The sequence below is a fragment of the Euprymna scolopes genome, chromosome 10, assembly GCF_053919585.1.
Source record: "Euprymna scolopes isolate OS-2025 chromosome 10, ASM5391958v1, whole genome shotgun sequence".
NCBI lineage: Eukaryota > Metazoa > Mollusca > Cephalopoda > Sepiida > Sepiolidae > Euprymna > Euprymna scolopes.
Genome location: NC_136491.1, coordinates 11,955,377 through 11,974,143, shown reverse-complemented (window position 1 = coordinate 11,974,143; position 18,767 = coordinate 11,955,377). Strand labels below are relative to the sequence as shown.

At 33.2% G+C, this 18,767-nt stretch overlaps 2 pseudogenes; both read right to left on the bottom strand.

Moving 5' to 3' along the window:
* Positions 1-2,563: 2,563 nt before the first annotated feature.
* Positions 2,564-2,741, bottom strand: LOC145286683 (U2 spliceosomal RNA; annotated as a pseudogene).
* A 237-nt stretch (positions 2,742-2,978) lies between these two features.
* On the bottom strand, positions 2,979-3,151 carry LOC145286711 (U2 spliceosomal RNA; annotated as a pseudogene).
* Positions 3,152-18,767: the final 15,616 nt, after the last annotated feature.

The window sequence follows — 18,767 nt, the reverse complement described above, 5'->3', positions numbered from 1 at the left end:
GAGAGTGCAATACGTAATGTCCCTGACCAACTTCTCTTAGCAGTAGAGCAACGAAACTTGGCACAGCTATTAGTCTTTCTCTATAAAGGAACCACTCAGATTTATGCATTTCTCGTTTGATGCAGCTCTGGATACCGTTTTTGTAGAACATCCCAGGTTGGCCCTCCGACAACAACGTGAATTCAGATACCAAGGCTGCATCATCTGGGAAACGCTTTCCTTTCAAAAACAACTTCATGGCTGGAAAGAGGTGAAAGTCAGAGGGTACAAGGTCAGCAGATTAGGGAGGACGGGGAAGGATTTCATAACCACACGCCCGTGCTTCTGATCTGGGGATATGCGAGTTGTGGACCGGAGCGTTGTCCTGCAGGAGGAGGGTACCTTTGCTGATCTTGCCCCGCCTCCTCATTTTGATAGCTTCCCTTAATTTCCTCAAAAGTAAAGCATAATAGGCTCCTGTAATTATAGTACCCTTTGCCAGGAAATATGTCATCACTACTCCGCCCTGGTCCCAGAAGACTGTGAGCATGACTTTGCAAGTGGAGGACTGTCCCCTTGCCTTCTTTGGAGGTGGTGAGTCCAAGTACTTCCACTGCATTGACTGGGCTTTGGTCTCTGGATCATAGTGATAGACCCAAGATTCATCCTGTGTTATCAGTCTTTTGAAAAACTTTGACTCGTCTTCTTGGCACATCTCCAAATTCATCCTCAAGCACTCGACGCGTTCTCGCTTCTTGAATGGTGTGAGCAACCTGGGAATCCATCTGGCAGACACCTTATGCATATGCAAATGGTCATGAATGATAGTTTCGACAGACCCTGTACTAATCTTAACATCTTGGGCTATTTGGCGAATAGTAATGCGCTGATCCTCTTAAATGCCAGCTTCATCTTGACGAGCAGATGCCTCATCAATGGCAGAAGGGGGGCAACCATGTCTGGGAGCTGTTTCCACAGACAATAACCATTAGTCGCGTGCTCTCGTGTAATGAATGAATGCATGAATGTAGGATTGACATGAAATTCTTAAAGATATATTAAAATGACCGAAAAATGGGCTGAAATGACTCAAATAAATAAAAAGTAAATGACTTTAATGAACTTAAGGATGAATTGAATGGCCTTAAGAATGACTTGAATGCTTAAAAATAACTGGAATCTTTCAAAAACAATTTAAATGATATGGAGAATGACTTGAATGGTTTTGAGACTGACTGGTTGTAAAATTGGTGATCATTTTACATTAAATTAATACAGAAAAGTTATCCCCCATTTTATATCACAAAAAGTATTTGAGTTAAGGAATTTGAAACGTTATTTTCGTATTCAGGAAACCTGAAAACCAATAAATAGTGGTATAATAAACATAAAAAGAAAGAAAAAAGTGCATGTGTTATGGACCGACCGACCGACCGACTGAGTGACTTATAGAGTTGCTTGCACAGGACTAAAAAAACTATTTTGTGGTATGCATAAAAAAAAAACTATTCTCCATAGGTCGGTCGTTCGGTCTGTAATACATTTATTTATTAGTTACAAACAAGTGCAGCATCGGTTAAGAGCAGATACTACACTTTGATCTTAGCCATGTGGCCAAGGGGAGTTACATTTTGGACAAGTTTCAGAAAAGTCTAATGGATAGGTCAAAAGTGTCATTATTTGAAATTTTGGTACATTTTTGACCCCTTATGATGCCCTTGGAATGCTGAATACCAGTGACAATTAACAAACTATGCAGTTTTACACCATAACACATGTATATTTGAATTCAACACCATGGGAGAGCACTATATCGATATACATATCAAGTTTTTTATTGAGAAATATGAAAAAAGGGCATTTTTAGCACTAAAAGTCCCTGGGAGACGCAAAACCGAATTTTACTAGGGTCACCCATATTGAATTTATATTAAGAACAATGGATTGTGAATTTTGGACAAGTTTTAGAAAAATATAATGGATAGGTAAAAATTTATTGGGAAAAAAATGTGCATTTTTTGCAATTTTGGTACATTTTTGACACCTTATGAGCCACTTGGAATTCCGACGACCAGTGACAATGGACAAACAGTGGAGTTTCACACATTAACACATGTATATTTAAATTCAGCAACATGGGAAACAACTATATAGATATATCAAGATTTTATTGAGAAATATGATAAACGCGCCAGAAGAAAGGGCGTTTTCAGCACAAAAAATCCCGAGGGACGCAAACCAGACTTTTGACAGAGTCACCCATACTGAATTTATATTAAGAACAATACCCTTCACATTTTGGACAAGTTTCAGAAAATCTAATGGGTGAATCAAATGTCACGGGACAAAAAGTGTCATTTTGGGCCATTTTTGGCACCTTTTGAGCCCCTGCGGGCAAAACAGGATTTTTCGCAATTATTCGGACTAACGGACAGACGGACCCATTGAAAACATACGTCCCTCGCTGATAAATCGGGGGACAAAAATTTTACTCCATATCCTTGCTTAAAAAAAATAAAATGTAAATGTGTTACAGACCAGCCGATGGAGTGACTTGCATGCAACTAAAAATGCCTTAGAATGGAAAGGTTTCCCCTTCCATTTCCAGAAAAAATTACAAATGTAAGTGCAGCATCTGTTAAAAACATATACTACACTTTGATCTTAGTTATGTGGCCAAGGACAAGTTACAAACATAAGTACAGCATGTAGTAAGAAGAGATACTACACTTTGATCTTGGCCAAAAGGCCAAGAAAAGGGTATTTATTTGCTCACCCACCGAGCAGATTAGGCACAAGGCCGATTTTTAATGTGAGGAGTGAAGGGGAAATGGGGAGCAGCTCCCCGGGGCGTATGGGGGCCGGATAGTGACAATTGGTATGAAGTGTTTCCCCTAAATTGAACAAGGTCTTATATATGGGGTTGGTATTTATTTGCTTCCCACGTAGCAAATTAGGCACAATGCCGATTTTTAATGTGAGGAGTGAAGGTGAAATGGGGACCAACTTCTCGGGGAGTAGGGAAGCTGGATAGTGACAATTAGCATGAAGAGTTGCCCCTACATTGACCAAGGTCTTATATGTGGAGCAGCCCCCACATATTGTCTTTGCTTGCAGTATCTGTCGGAACAGATGCTACACATTGATCTTAGCCAAAAGGCCAAGAAAAGTTTTAAAAGCTAAGAACTATTAAGAACATACCTTTGATCTTAACCATAAAGGCCACGCACAAAAGTGTTACAGACAGACCGACCAACCGACCGACGGACCGAAGGAGTACTTTATAGGGACGCTTGCACGCGACTAAAAACAGGATCACTGCTCGACATTCAACAGGCTCCATTTCACACATAAAAAAAAGGTTTCAGCAAAACAAAGACAAAAAAAAAACGAGAGAAGGGGCTCCTTCTTCTACTTTTATTAGACTACAATAGAAAAATGCAAGCATAAAAAGTAATATGCTAAAGTTTAAGCATGGTAAAGTAACAGACTAGGCGTTAAAACTGGAAAAAAAAGGACAAGACATTCAAGTAAAAACATAACAAATTCATAACTTAAAATATTGCAGCATTAACAATTGATTATATCATATTATAAATTGAATTTTACAAAAATCCTTAATGCTCCAGTATTTTAAGTCATAAATTTATTATAATTCTTACTAGAAAATATTGTTCTTTTGTTTTCCTGTTTTAAAAACTAGTCCCTTACTTTTCCATGTTTCAGTTTAACCATATTACTTTTAAAGCTCGCATTTTTCTATTGTAATCCATGATATTCCCAGGCTTCCAATAAATTTACTTGTTCTTTGTTTAATTTCAATCTTATTTTTTTTTTTGCCCCCATAAACATATATGTAATAACAATGTACGGCACTCGTCTGCTTTTAATGAAAGCCCTCCAATTATCTCCCTTTCATGCTTTTATTATCTCTGTTTGACTTGTCACTTCTCTTTTCGAATCAGCAGTGAATTAATAACAACAGTAGTCGTTGAATCAAAAAGCCTCACTCACCTCCTTACATATTTTTACGATTGTGAACACCAGAAAATTCATCTGTCGAAAAAATGAGTGAGCTGTGAAGCTTTAAAGCAGTTCTAAATTACTAAATATTATATTGAAACACTACCGTGTTTGAATGATAGACATTATGGTATAATTATATAAAATACTCTGTAATATATATATATATATATATATATATATATATATATATATATATATATATATATATATATATATACACTTTTTTTTTAGCAATCATGTGAATATAATACAAGATATTATAAACAGCAGAGTTGAACCTGGGTCAATCTGGTTATTCTTAATCTATAACTTGAAGGCTGTGCGGGTATATTAAATTAGATATTACACCACATGGTTCAAAGGGGGGTTGGGATTGAGACCAGCATCGTTCTGTTTGAAATACGCTGTAGGCTTAAATTAGTGTGTGTTTGTGTATATATATATAATTATATATATATATATATATATAAATATATATATATATATAAGTATTTAAATACAATGTACGGAACTTTCTCGAGAGCTCTTTCGGCTATCATATCGTCAGGAGAAATCGATAGCATACAAAAACTATATTACTGGCGAAAATTAAAGAGCACTACGGGGGAATTTGAATGTGCCAAAAGTAAGAAGAAAAAAGCGATTAAACGAAAGATTTAGTCTAAAAGCGACTAAAACTAAACCTTGGCATAACGATGTTTTAAATTCCGGAAACATGGCCCTGTCCAGTTAACGGATAATAATTGCAAGAACGAGGCCAAGATACAAAGACGTCTACTTGCATTATTTAAAAGGAATGTGTTTTGCAAGGAGGTCTATAACAAGATCAGACCTTCTGGGTCACAGCGTCCCTGATTGTATGGTCTCCCTAAAATCCATAAGCAAGGTGTGCCACTGAGACCTATTTTATCTATGATAGGTTCGGCTCAACATTCCTCGGCTCCATGGCTTGTCGAAATTCTGCAGCCAGTGCGTGAATTATACAGCACGCACTGCATTCCTGACTCTTTCGTTTTCTCGAATGTCTTCGTGGTTTGGATTCGAATGTAAAGACATCCTTTATGTGTTCTTTCGATGTCTCTAGTCTTTTTACTAACATACCCTTAGATGAGATGATACATATGTGTAACGACGCGCTTTATGGTGGTCAGCTGACTTTACCACGCTTTTCCAAAGTGATATTCACTGAACTAATTTTAATGTGCATTAAATCAGTGGAGTTAAGCTTTGGTGACATTATGTACTGTCAGTTCGACGGGGTTTCAATGGGGAGTCCGTTGGCCCCAATTTTAGCTGATTATTTTGTCGGTTATTACGAATCCGATACGTTTAATTCTGCAAGAAAACCCACCACATATTTCAGATATGTATACGACACTTTTGCTATGTTTTCATCGCAAAGTGAGGCGTTATCTTTTTTAATAGGTTGAATTCCTTGCATGGGACTCTTAAGTTCACTGTGGAAAGTGAGAAGGACACTTCTCTTCCCTTCTTGGATGTTCTTCTTGAACGTTCAATGGTTATCTCTTATACCCTATTGAAGACTGCATTGACATGAAGGTTGATGATCCATAGGTATATGTTTGATTCAATGTTTAACATTAAGATGAAAAACAACAGACCCTATATAAGTAAAAGTCCACTGTAAATGATGGGTCTTTGTTGTGGGTGAAAAAAAACAGAATCTGCGCGTCCGAATAATCTAAATAAAAAAACCGTCATCAGATAAAATATTAAAATATTAAAATATTAAAAACATCCATATATGTTACTTCCATATTAGCACGAGAAAATGAGATTTATGGGAAGAAAATGAAAAGAAAGAAAGCCGACTAGAAACTAGGTCACACGTTATCATACCAATGCCACCAGACAGGCCGGAATCTACGTGGACAATGAGTTTATATCTTCTGCGGCCGATATATATATATATATATATATATATATATATATATATATATATATAGCCATCGACAGACAGTCCTGCTTCGTTGTATCACAACTCATCAGTGCCGCTAGACTAGCATCTCTCCCAAGCCAAGGATTGAACCTAGAACCGTCGTGTTGACAGTCGGCAGTTCTCCCACTCGACCACAGAAGGTACGCCCGCAAATAACTCGTCGGAATGTCTATTTAAATAGACATCCGCCACCACTCTTACAGTGCTCAAACCGTCTGTTTGTAAACAAACAAACAGCGAGCTTCGCATTTTTCAGCCAATTAAGTAGCGGGTGAGATTATTTACGACAGTGCTTAAAATACATGTGTAGTCATATATATACATACATATATATACATACATACATATATATATATATATATATATATATATATATATATATATATATATATATATATATATAAAGACACTGACAAGAAAAGTGCTTAATAGAAAGACTACGTCGAAAATATAATTATATAATTAAATAAAAATAAAATGTTTGAATAAATAAGTAAATGCAAAATACGTGTGTGTTTTAAATCTGATGGATAGAAATTCATTATATGACATTATTATTAAAACATTAAATAAGAAATTGTAATATTTATTTATATAATTATCACAGAAGATTAAAACAACGTCCGTGCCATATTTTTTCAAATCCAAATGACGCGCATATACAGTTTGTCTATATGCTTTGTTCTATTCTGCTCTTGATTATACTAGTCCTTTCCTGTATTTAAAATCAAATGTAGCTCTTTTATTCTGATCCTTTGTAATATATATATATATATATATATATATATATATATATATATATATATATGAAATTGTAATACAATGATTTAAAAAAAAAACTCTCATTGAAATTAAATGAAGTGGTTGAGTTTCATATCAAAGAATTTTTATTATTCTAAGCAAGACAAAGAAAGCTTTAGAAAATTTGCTCTATCTTGCATATTGAGCAATTCCTGTTTAGATAGGATAACTTATAAAATATTACTGCCAGTAATATTTTGTAAACCTACAATCTCACGTTTCCATAACAACTGATTGTTAAATAAAAAACTATTCTGAAGTATATATATATATATATATATATATATATATATGTATGTATGTGTGTGTATGTGTATTGCGAGATTGAGCAAAATGTAAAAGGACTATACACTCTAATAATTAATATTTTTAAAACCAAATCGAGTTTTTCTGTCAACCTTTCGTCACTGTGTACTCCGAACAAACGTACTATATATAATAGGTATATAAGTAGGTTTTTGATTCACATCTTGAACAATTTTAAAACAGTTTTCTTCATATATTTATTAAGATAAAACCACAAAACTCAGGATTTTTAAATTTCGAATATCAGCCTGCATTTATCTGAATATTGGTGAATAGAACGCATGCCATAATGTATGCTCCGTTTTCTCATAATCAAAATGAAGGAAGATTTTGCTATAGATTCTAACATAAAGAAAACCAGATACCTCAAAAAGACACTCTACATTTAAAAATAATTGTTTTAGGTGTAAAGTGATTTCTCAAATAGAGAAATATTGTTACACGCATAAAAAATGCAACATAAAGCCAGATTAAAGAGCATTTCCAAGCAAATATATTATGAAGTCAATATCAGACGAACCTAATACACATCTCATATCATAGCAGAAAGTTATCCCTAAAGAAATCAAAGACATTGGAAATATTTTATGAAGTAATTTTGGTATCTGATTGCTTCGTTATTCTCATACATGGTTATAAATAGAATCGCCAAATCTTTATGGGCATAGCATTGTTTCATTCCAGCTATATAGCAAAATATAGCCTCCATTTTCAGAAGAATTTCTCCCGGTATTACCGAGTAAAAACGAGGGGAAAATTAGCATTCAATAGAACTATATCGGTCTTATATACGGAGAATATTCTGCTTCCACATATTGACATTTTATATTCGAGCACAATATATTAACTCTGTTTTAAGATACAAAATCTCCTCCAATGTAGGAAGAGAAAATAAAATGAAGTTTGGTATCAGAACAGATACTTCACTTCCAATTAATTATTAGATTAATATGAAATTACTATTTAAATACCATGTAAATTAGGCACTAACGCATCTAAATAATTGGAAAAGGATGTATGGGAATCGAGTTCTCCATACAAGCGAACACACACACTTGACCTTAAGGCAAACACGTTATCGCCCATTTAACTCTGGTAATATACTCCTTGGCCGCACGGGGGGGGGCGATACAGCCACCTTCACTTATGGTTTATATCAGCCATTCTCTTTCTTCGTTAGACATCAAAGAGAGCAGATGTGACGATAAACGCTCTCTGGTCTGGCTAACACTAGTCCGTCCCTGACCTCGCCGTCAACCTTTCATCAAAGACTATAAACGCAAGTAACGGCACTTATAATCTCTCGCTGAAATTTTAGTGCCATTTATCTGCTATAAAAAAATATATTTGGTGGTATTTATAATACCGTCATATTTCGTATCTTTATTCCATGGCAAAGAAGAGCATGTGACTTCTTCTTAATCTATTACTTAACAACAGAAGATGAGATCGCTAACTACGTTAAAAGGCGACCCCGTTCTCTACAGATGTGTCGATTTCCTTACTCCTACTAAAATAATCAAAACTAAAGTAGTGTGATGACACTTTTAAAAATTATCGAAAAAGGAATTTCGCTGTCAGTAATTGACGTGATTAAAATAGAGTTTCAAATAATATAAACGACTTTATTGAAACTCACCGAAATAGGATTCATACATTTTTTTAAAGATTACCAGATTACATGTCCAACAAATGAGTGTTTATACATACCTTAAGTGTAATTAATTTAATTCACATTAATTTTTTTTCTGAGTTTGTTAAAAGAACTAATAAGACATTATTTATTTTTACCAGCAGGACCTGTTAAATTTGCATGGAATAATAAATATATTAAATCAACAATCTTCTTCGATAAAGCTGATATTATCGTTTCTTTCTTTTTAGGAAATACTTCTAGCCAATATGAGTTTATAAGCATTTCCATGATAATAGTGTTAATTGTATTTTTAATATAAGACTGGAGTAAATGAAATAAATGTAATAAGTACTAATGAATACTCAGAAAATAATATTGTGCTACATGGTTGAATAGAAGCAATTAAATGGCATTGTATCATTTTTTGATTTAGTACTACATTGTATCGCTGCTTGCCAGACAATAATCTTTATTATGCTATATTTCTTTCGAAAGTTGCCATTTTATGGAAGGTTAGTCTAACTTCCCTCTTCGGGGAAAACAACAGCACATCGAAATAAATACGAATTACATTCTCACACACTTACCACAAGGTAAACAATATTGTTATAATAATATTTTAAAATAGATTTATATCTGATAATATAGTTCTTTATATTACATAGCCAAATTTCGGTGATTTTGCATTTGCAACGCAGTTTGCCTCTCAAAAATTGTATTTGTCTAATTTCAAAGCGTAACGTCAGAAATAAAAAAATGGAAAAAGGCAAGTGGAATATTATGCAAAATGTTTACAGTATCTTTTGTATACTTTCGGGCAACGTCGGAAATCGATCACGTGAGTATTTATTTAAATAAATAGTGAACGAGAACAGACATTACACACACATACACACACACTCATACACACATAGACTCCTATATATATATATATATATATATATGTATATATACACACATATAAAAATACACACACACATTGTAATGCGACCATTGTAATCGATCAACGTTTCAAAATGTTCATGTTTCGTCCTGTTCAAACGTCAATTGATCTCGTAAGTTTATTTGCACAAAATCTTTACACGCGTAATGTACACGCTCGAAAAATAGTTTTTTTTTTTGTTCATGTTCAATATACTTGAATGTAAATATTATATATATATATATATATATATATATATATATATATATATATATAGTAGCCTAATATTTCCCGGTCGTAAAATACGCTTTAAAATAATATTTTAATTTGTCAAGATTTCGTATGTATTTTTATAGAGTAAAAAAAGTTAAAAACAAAAACAAAACAAAAAACGCATTTGGATACCATCAGCTAGAATCGAAACTGAAACATTTGAAGCTGGTTACATTACACCCTACCAGTGTGACACGCATGTGACCTGATTAAAGATTAAAAATAAACTAAGATGCGTGTATAAAATGTATTCGATTTTCTTCTGTTTTTGACCTCTTAAAAATATGTAAACCGGCGAAGCACTTATTTGAGGCCCTTGGCGCTGCTCTGCAACTTTCAATTTTGGGAGAGATAGAGTTAAAGAAACATATTCTTATATATATATATATATATATATATATATATATATATATATATATATATATATATATATATATATATATATATATATATAAACTTCGTCTAAATCTTCCGCATCTTCAGTTTCTTGCGAAACTTCTGTATTACAGTGTCATGGGGTGAATGTGTGAATTTTATTTTCAAGAACGGTCGATAGATGGGGGTTGTCATTCAAAGAAAAGGGGTGGATAACTCGTACCTTTCTAAAAGTTTGTGCAAAAACCCCTATACATGTTTCATTTTTTTAAATTATATTTTGCTACATTGACAAACTAAAATTATATTTTGATCTATTTTTATACGATCTTATTGTGAAAAAAACCCAAACAAACAAAGAAGTATTCAAATAATTATACGTTGCGTACCGTTCTCACACTTACGTCAAACAGGGCACTTCCTCTTCCTATATATACGCGACGGTCCTTATCAATGATTGCTCTGGTGTTCTGACTTCCTTACTTTTATAACACCTATATCATCGTACATAGATTCCATTCCTTCCTTTCTTGATAATCTTATCCCACTCAGAAACTCACGCTCAATTCATGTAAGATGCTTTTAAACGAGCTTGAATCGTTTCATAAGATTTTGTGGGATATTTCTAAGTTGAAAACAGAAATTTATTGCATAACGCCTCACGTCTCGAATGCATTTTTTGAAATTCACCCGCTGTGATAATAAGGCATTAGTAGGCTGTATTAACATTTCTGCAGTAGCTGTTTAGTTGAACATGAAATTATAAAAAAATGTTTATTGATGCCATGAAATGTATAGCAATAAGCTAATAATTTTCAAGAGTCTAAGACAAATTTCATTAGCTGTACAAAATTAGCCTGAAAACTTACTGGAAGCAAGTGTATATATATATATATATATATATATATATATATATATATATATATATATATATATATATATATATATATATATATATATATATATATATATGAGAAGAATGGAAATAGTATTCCAACACAATAGAGAAATAAAAAGGTACAAACCGAGTTCTGTGTTCATCAAGGTTTCATTTGTATTTTGAGACTTCCTCTGGATAAATGAGAATAAGAAATAACACCCCCAGTAGAAATATTCGAAAATGTTCCATGTACAAGGTGTGACGCTGTTCTATTTCAGAAACGGAAAAAAGGCGTTGAAATTTAAAAAAGAGGGGGGTTTGCCTTGTTTAATAGAAAGGGGGGGTGATGTTAGTAAAACTCTTCATCTCTTAAAAATGCTAACCCCCCTCTTTTTTTCAATTTCTAGAATAAAACAGCATCACACTTTGCGCATGAAACATATTTTCAATATTTGTACTGTTTATTTTTTTGGTTTCTTAATCTCATTCATCCAGAGGAAGTCTCGAACTAAAGACGAAACGTTGATGAACACATAACTCGGTTTTATCCATTTTATTTCTCTCTTTCTCCTTCTCTCTCTCCCTCTCTCTTTATATATATATATATATATATATATATATATATATATATATATATATATATATATGTATGTGTGTGTGTGTGTGTGTGTAAAGAGGAGAAATGTGTATCACGAGATAAAAAGGCACGAAACTTGATAGAGTGGTCGATGGAGAGTTAATAAAATTATAGTAGATTTATTAAGGTTGTAATTATTTATACTTGTCCCTGTCGTTCTGTGTATCTTCAATTTAAGAACTTGCCTCATACACGTGGATGACGTGGAAAGCAAGAATTTCTAATGACATTAGCTATATTCATCTCTTTGCTTAATTGCTCGCATTCAGCACAAGTGTTTTCCTCGCTGATATTAAATAGAACTGATCTAACATCTTGTAGCTAATTTACTAAAAATCAACGCCATTGCTGTCACCGACTCTTATCTTTTTAGTGATCAGATTGCATGTATTTGCCTCATCGTCCGCTGCATTCTTTTTCCCACTTGTTTTCATTGGCCTTTTAAGCACTCCATTTTTTTAAATGCCCCGGCTGATATCTGCTGGACGCCATGTTTGCTTTGCACTTTGAAGAGCGTCCACGAACGCGATACGTCCAAGTTTTCCATGTTGCGTTTAAATACGTGATCTAATTTTATCCAATCCGTCTAACAGAAACGAAATGCTGTAATTGGTATTTATTGTTTCGTTTTCTCTTTTACGGTTGCGCGTCAGCATGTCGGTCCTACTATATTTTAGAATTCATTCTTATATCTGAATTGGGCAGATTTTATTAACGCATAGTATTTGAGATACGTCTACATACATCCCTACAAAACTTTCTCTCTGTGTGTCTGTCACACTAAAGTTTGTAGTATTATTTGTTCAATTAAAGCTGCAGTTTGAAAACATGTAGTATATGAAAGTGCCACCCAATATCCGCATACAGATCCCTGCTCTCCATGAATGTATCATGCTTAAGTTTGAAATAGTATTTCAGCGATAAACGCACTGATTAAATGTGTGTTCCTTATTTTATCGTGCCAAGTATTATTATATTCTGTTCATCTGTAAATCTGTCACATAAGTGCTGATTTATTGGACGTAACTTAACTTTTAAATTGAATTTCCGTTGCTAGTATTAATGATTAAGTCATAAACATTTACTGATTTTAAACACTCAGTAAAATTAAAATTCATATATCTTCCCCATCTGAATACAGTTCCGTTTGCGAAACTATATGTACATGTTACATAGATTTTACGATAATCAGAAAAAATAAGATAAAATAAAACGGCACGTCTGTACGTCAATGTCATAAGTCGACTGAGACGAGATATCGACCCCTGTTCTTTGAATGAGAAACGCCCTCTACCGGCCGTTCTGTGAACCTCAAATATAAACAAGTGTCTCCAAGAACGCAAAAATATATAATAACGAAATAACTAACACAAAAATATAGGGAAAGCGAAACATTTATAGATTATTTCTTTAGAATTATTTGGGTTTTTTTTCCTGTAAGCTTGTATGAAATGTAGCCACGTATAATTATTTGATTTTGTTTTTTAGTTTGTTTGGATTTTTTTTCACAATAAGATTGTATAAACATATCTCAAAATATAATTTCAGTTTGTCAATGTAGCAAAATATAATTTTAAAAAAATGCAACATGTATAGAGCTGTTTGCACGAACTTTTAGAAAGGTAAACGTTATCCGTCCCTGTTCTGTGAATAAGAAACGCTCTCTATCGACCGTTCTTGAAACTACAATTCACACATTCGCCCCATGACACTTTCATACAGAAGTGCTAATAAAACTCTGTAGCTTAACTTTTAGATATTTTTAAACAACATAACCACAATCAGAAATTATATCGAAATAGGAAATCTTTAACAGTACGGGTAATTTATCGGAATCGGTAATTTATCGGAATCGGTAATTTGTCGGAATCAGTAATTTATCGGAATCGGTTATTTATCGGAATCGTTAATTTATCGGAATCGGTAATTTGTCGGAATCGGAAATTTATCGGAATCGGTAATTTCTAGGAATCGTTAATTTGTCGGAAGCGGTAATTTGTCGGAATCGGTAATTTATCGGAATTGGTAATTTGTCGGAATCAGTAATTTATCGGAATCGGTAAAAAATTTAAATCATCCCACCAACCGTTAGTTTTTTATGTCTGTCATGGTTTACTTTTTACGACTAGACTATTTATTATGCAATAAATACTTTTTTTTTAAATCATGAAACAAACACGTAACGGTAGAGTTCAACTGATGCACCAACATATAACAAAAACCTCATTTACTTGTTGAATTATGCACAGGTTTGTACTTTGAAGTCTAGTTGGGCTTACAAGCTATGAGAGTAAAAACTATTTTTTTTTTAAAGGCGACCTCAAAGTACATTTTGGCGAGAATGGAGTTTAGTAAAAATATTATTGGTTTCATTAAACATTCAATTTGAAAGGACGTATTTTATTTAAGTACAACGCAGAATTCCTACAAAAAATGTGTACATATGTCACACATAAGTTCGAAATAGTTTGATAGTGCTAAATGCACAAGTTTTATGGACGTATGGTGAATTTATGTGTCCAAGTATTTATATATGATATAATGCGTATTTATTTTAACTGTCACACCAACGCATATTTATTGGGCGTGCCTTGTAGACGAAGACAATTACAAAAAGCTAAATTCATAAAATCTAATGTCTTTATTTTCCCGCTTATTTTTGTTTAATTGTGCGTTTCTTCTTAAAACAATCTGTCTTTTAAAAAAAAGCAGTAAAATTTGCGAATGATTTTTGTTTATATAATTTTTTTTTACTAATATAAAATGTACTATTTATTTGATTCTTTTTGCTAGTCGATGAGTCACTATTGTCACAAATGAATTGCAACTATTCCAACAAAGTCATTTCTTAAACATGAAAACAAACACCCTAGGATTTAAGTATTATGTAACACTTTAAGGAACCGAAATGACAATTGTATAGCATTAGAGATTTTTGTTTTAGAACATAGGCTGTGAGTCTTAATTGAAAAACTTGAGTGGCACCTAGTAGTCATTGGTGACACCATGAACGGAAGTTGATGTATTCATCTAATTCCGTGGGAAAGATAAGTCTGCTTCATTCTGATGTCATTTTAAACATAGCTATAAGTATACCAATCACTCGGAAATCTTTGCTGGGTTCCGTCACTTTGTTATATCACGTCACCAATGTCGGTAAAAATAGTATTACCTTTATAATGGACCAAAGGTTGCATTTAGAGACTCGCAAAAAATAAAACTTTGACGCGAATTTTTTAGGCGAAAGAAAAAGTTATTTATAACACGGCACAATATGTTTTATCTTTCTTTGTTTTTTTCTGTCCGAAAGCAGTACTTCGTTTTTAGCCACAATCCGTTGTTTTCTTGCAGTAATGCACTGTAAGACGCACAGGTCGACCGGCTTGCTTTCGAGGGTATGCGAATAGGAGGCTAGAATGTTTGCCAAGGGTGTCCTCCTAATCGCCAAGCGTCTCTACCTATATTCGCCTTCTTTTTTCACCATTTCATTTTGATGCATATATATTCCGTGACGTCACGTTAACGCTCACGGTTTAAATGCTGACGGGGCAGATATTAAATCGGCAGGCGAATCGTCATTATTCATACGTTTCCTGGTTTGGTCTTTTAAATGACAGATCCAGCGACTACGTTACTGATCTTCTCATTTAATACACGTGTTTTTTTGTTTTATATTTAAACGTCGAATAGGGTTTACTGTTACCCTTTCCAATACATGCTTATGTATTGCTTTTGTGTTACTTTTCTGATTGCAGTATAGCATAATAAACATTTTCAATTATTTTCTCAGTGTCTACAGTAAAGGTTTACCTACGCGTTGTGTATATTGCTTTTATGAAGTTTATCCTGGTCCTATGTTTCTCGTGCAGCTGCTGGTCAAATAGCTAATGACACAGGTAGATGACATGAGTATTCCATGTTAGAATCAAGTTCGTTCCACAAACATTACTTTTACTTAGAATCTTGGTAAACCAATGTTAACAAAAGACGTTTCAGATTACACATTAATATGATGGTGGTACGCATGTTAATAGTAATTGGTAGGTTATGTCAGTTTCTTTTAGAATTCACAAATTCAGAAATTTCATAAAGACAAGCAAATAGAAAATACATATTAATTTCAGTCGATAAGAAAATGGATTCTGCTTGGTCTTACCAGCCGTTGAGTTGTTTGTCAAATAAATATGTGTATTGTGGTATATACCATTTCATGTGTAAGTTAACGTGCGCAATATATGTAGGTGTATATGTATGTGAATATGTGATTTTGCATGCATACACATAACCCAATAAAGCGTATGTACATAAAGAATGCATTTGTTTCTACCAGAACTCTTGATATTAATTGACATAGTTTCCAAGTGCAAATGCACCTACTTATTTTACATGACACATAAAAGTGTCATGTCAATTGATACTTTGCGCAAGCAATTTATGCAGCTGCTTTCATAAAAGGAACTAAATAAAACAAGAAAATAATTCAAGTTCGTGTTGTCCATGTTAGTGCATCTGACTGCCTGGCTGTTTTAGTGGCGCAATATTTTAATTAGTGCCTGTCACCATATATTTCTTTTCGTTTGCTTTCTTATTCTGTCTTCGTCTTTGTCTTATTTATCTACCTATGAAAATATTTTTCTTTGAATCTTAATCAGAGTCTCAAATATGTTGCCAAATCTGCTATCGCAGAAAAAAAAACAAAGCAGAAAAGCAAATATCATTGTTCCTGCTTGTATAGGAATTTTATTCGAATGTCTTACTGTAGGTAAGGAATCATCGATGTATTTATACATATTCGTAAACGTTCAACAAGCGTCGGTGAATTTTGATCGTTTAAATATTTTCTGAAATGAGGAAATCAATGACGTATCTCTACTTTGGAAGCACGTCAGTGACGTGGGTGAATTTCTTAGAACCTTACACCGTCTATATCTACAAAAAAGAGATGAATCATTCAGATCATGGATCAAAAAGTCCAATTATCATGAATATGCCATCTGTAATCCCCTTTGGAATAATATCTATTTAAAGCCAAGCTTTAGATTATAAAATATTTAATACATCAATAAATTGACGTATTTAATTAGTGAAGGAGATGATGTCTATATTAGGTAATTAATTGGAGTATTATTTATTCATTTATTTATTTCGGACTATTATCCTCATCTTTTTATTTGTTGTTTCACAACGTTTCGACCCACTATTCCTCTGGCCTTCGTCAGGTGGTAACCGGCACGGAATAGAAACTCCGAATTTCTTAACAGCATTCTCAGCAATTACTGCTTTCCATAGTTAGGGCCTGTGGCGCAGTGGATAGAGACGTTGAATCTCTTCGGTTCCAGGTGAGCATTGCCTGAAGAAGGCGGGTTCAGTCCTTCCCAAAACCGACCATAGACTTAGTTGGCTAAAACGTGGTGAGACGAAAAACAACTATGCAAGGCAGTAATTGCTGAGAACGCAGCTAGGAGATTCGGAGTTCCTATCCCCCTCATGGTTACCAAATGACAACGGCCAGAGGAATATTTCGCCGAAACCTCGTGAAAAACTACTAAAATATGTGGATAATAGTCCGCAATAAATGAATGCATATATGACGTCTCATGCAATGTTTTACCAGTCTAAGAGAGATATACATTTTGAAATTGAGCTTCTATATAGATTCTATATAGGTAATTAGATTCATTCACAGAAAAATACAATATCTCTAATGTAATAAGATGTAATAAACATTATCAGAATCCAAATGTGAAGATGTCTTCTCAACAATTAAATAACCTATGAGTTTTATAGATCAAAATTGATAAATGCTATCTACTAGTTTCTATATCTATATTAATTTATGACATCATTTGCGTCTTTTGATATAAGTTAGTTTAGACAACTATCGCCTATTTCTCGGTTTGGACAGTCGTCGACATTGTTTAGTGAAGATGTCGATTTCAATAATATTTTACATCGTTAGCAGTACTCGAATATCTGTATTTATATTTATCTAATAATAACTCATTAAATATAGACAAAAAGAAAACCTTTTTACGCAATTCATATATAGCTATTTCCAGGACAAAACGCATAAAAAACCCTTATAGTTTTCTCTTTTTATATTTGTAGTAAACATTAAAATCAATATAGCATTTTTTAGTGTATATATAAAAAAAAAGATTATTTATTTAATATGTATGCGAAGTCTAAGTTACTTACTGCAGCGTCATTTTATGCAGTATTCTCTAATAGGTAATTAAACATTTCCCATTTTAATATGCACATGATTGGAAATGGCTAAAAAATGTGTAATATTATCAAAATAATACAAATTATGTTATAATTACATCTTATTATTGGACGACTTTCTAATGGAAATGAAATCGATCTTAATACACTATCGATATTTGTCATCAGTTTATTGTCTCTATGGTTGAACGGAAAGATATATTTATAGAATTTCCTGCAGCCGGCTTTATTTTCTTGAACTAAGCGATCTTATCAAATCAAACGTTTTCTTAGTTTGTATGCCGTCCAACATAGTGTATTGTCTTGACATATATTTATTTTTAGTTAACAAAATCATTTTTATAGATCAACATAAGTTGTTGGTTTCATAATTATTAGAAGTGTACGTGGTACAAGAAGAGAAGATGCCGTTACAGTGTACGCTGCGGTTATGTATAAAGTAGATAGTCGACGTATGCTTTTATTAATCTGGAAATATAAAATACTAGCAGGATTCGTTAACCGGCGTTACTCGGTAGTCGCATGCAACCTTCCACGCGTAAAAATTTCAAATATGGCTGTTATTTTATTTATATATTTATTTTTTTTGACAAATATTAACTTACTGACGTTTGTACTCCCAAAGTAGTCAAACCAGTTGTTTTATTTCTTTAATAAGTGTAAAATTAATATGTACCTCGAAAGCTCGCCAAAGATTTACCGCCCCTATATGTAACATTATGTTACTGTAATTTAATATTATCA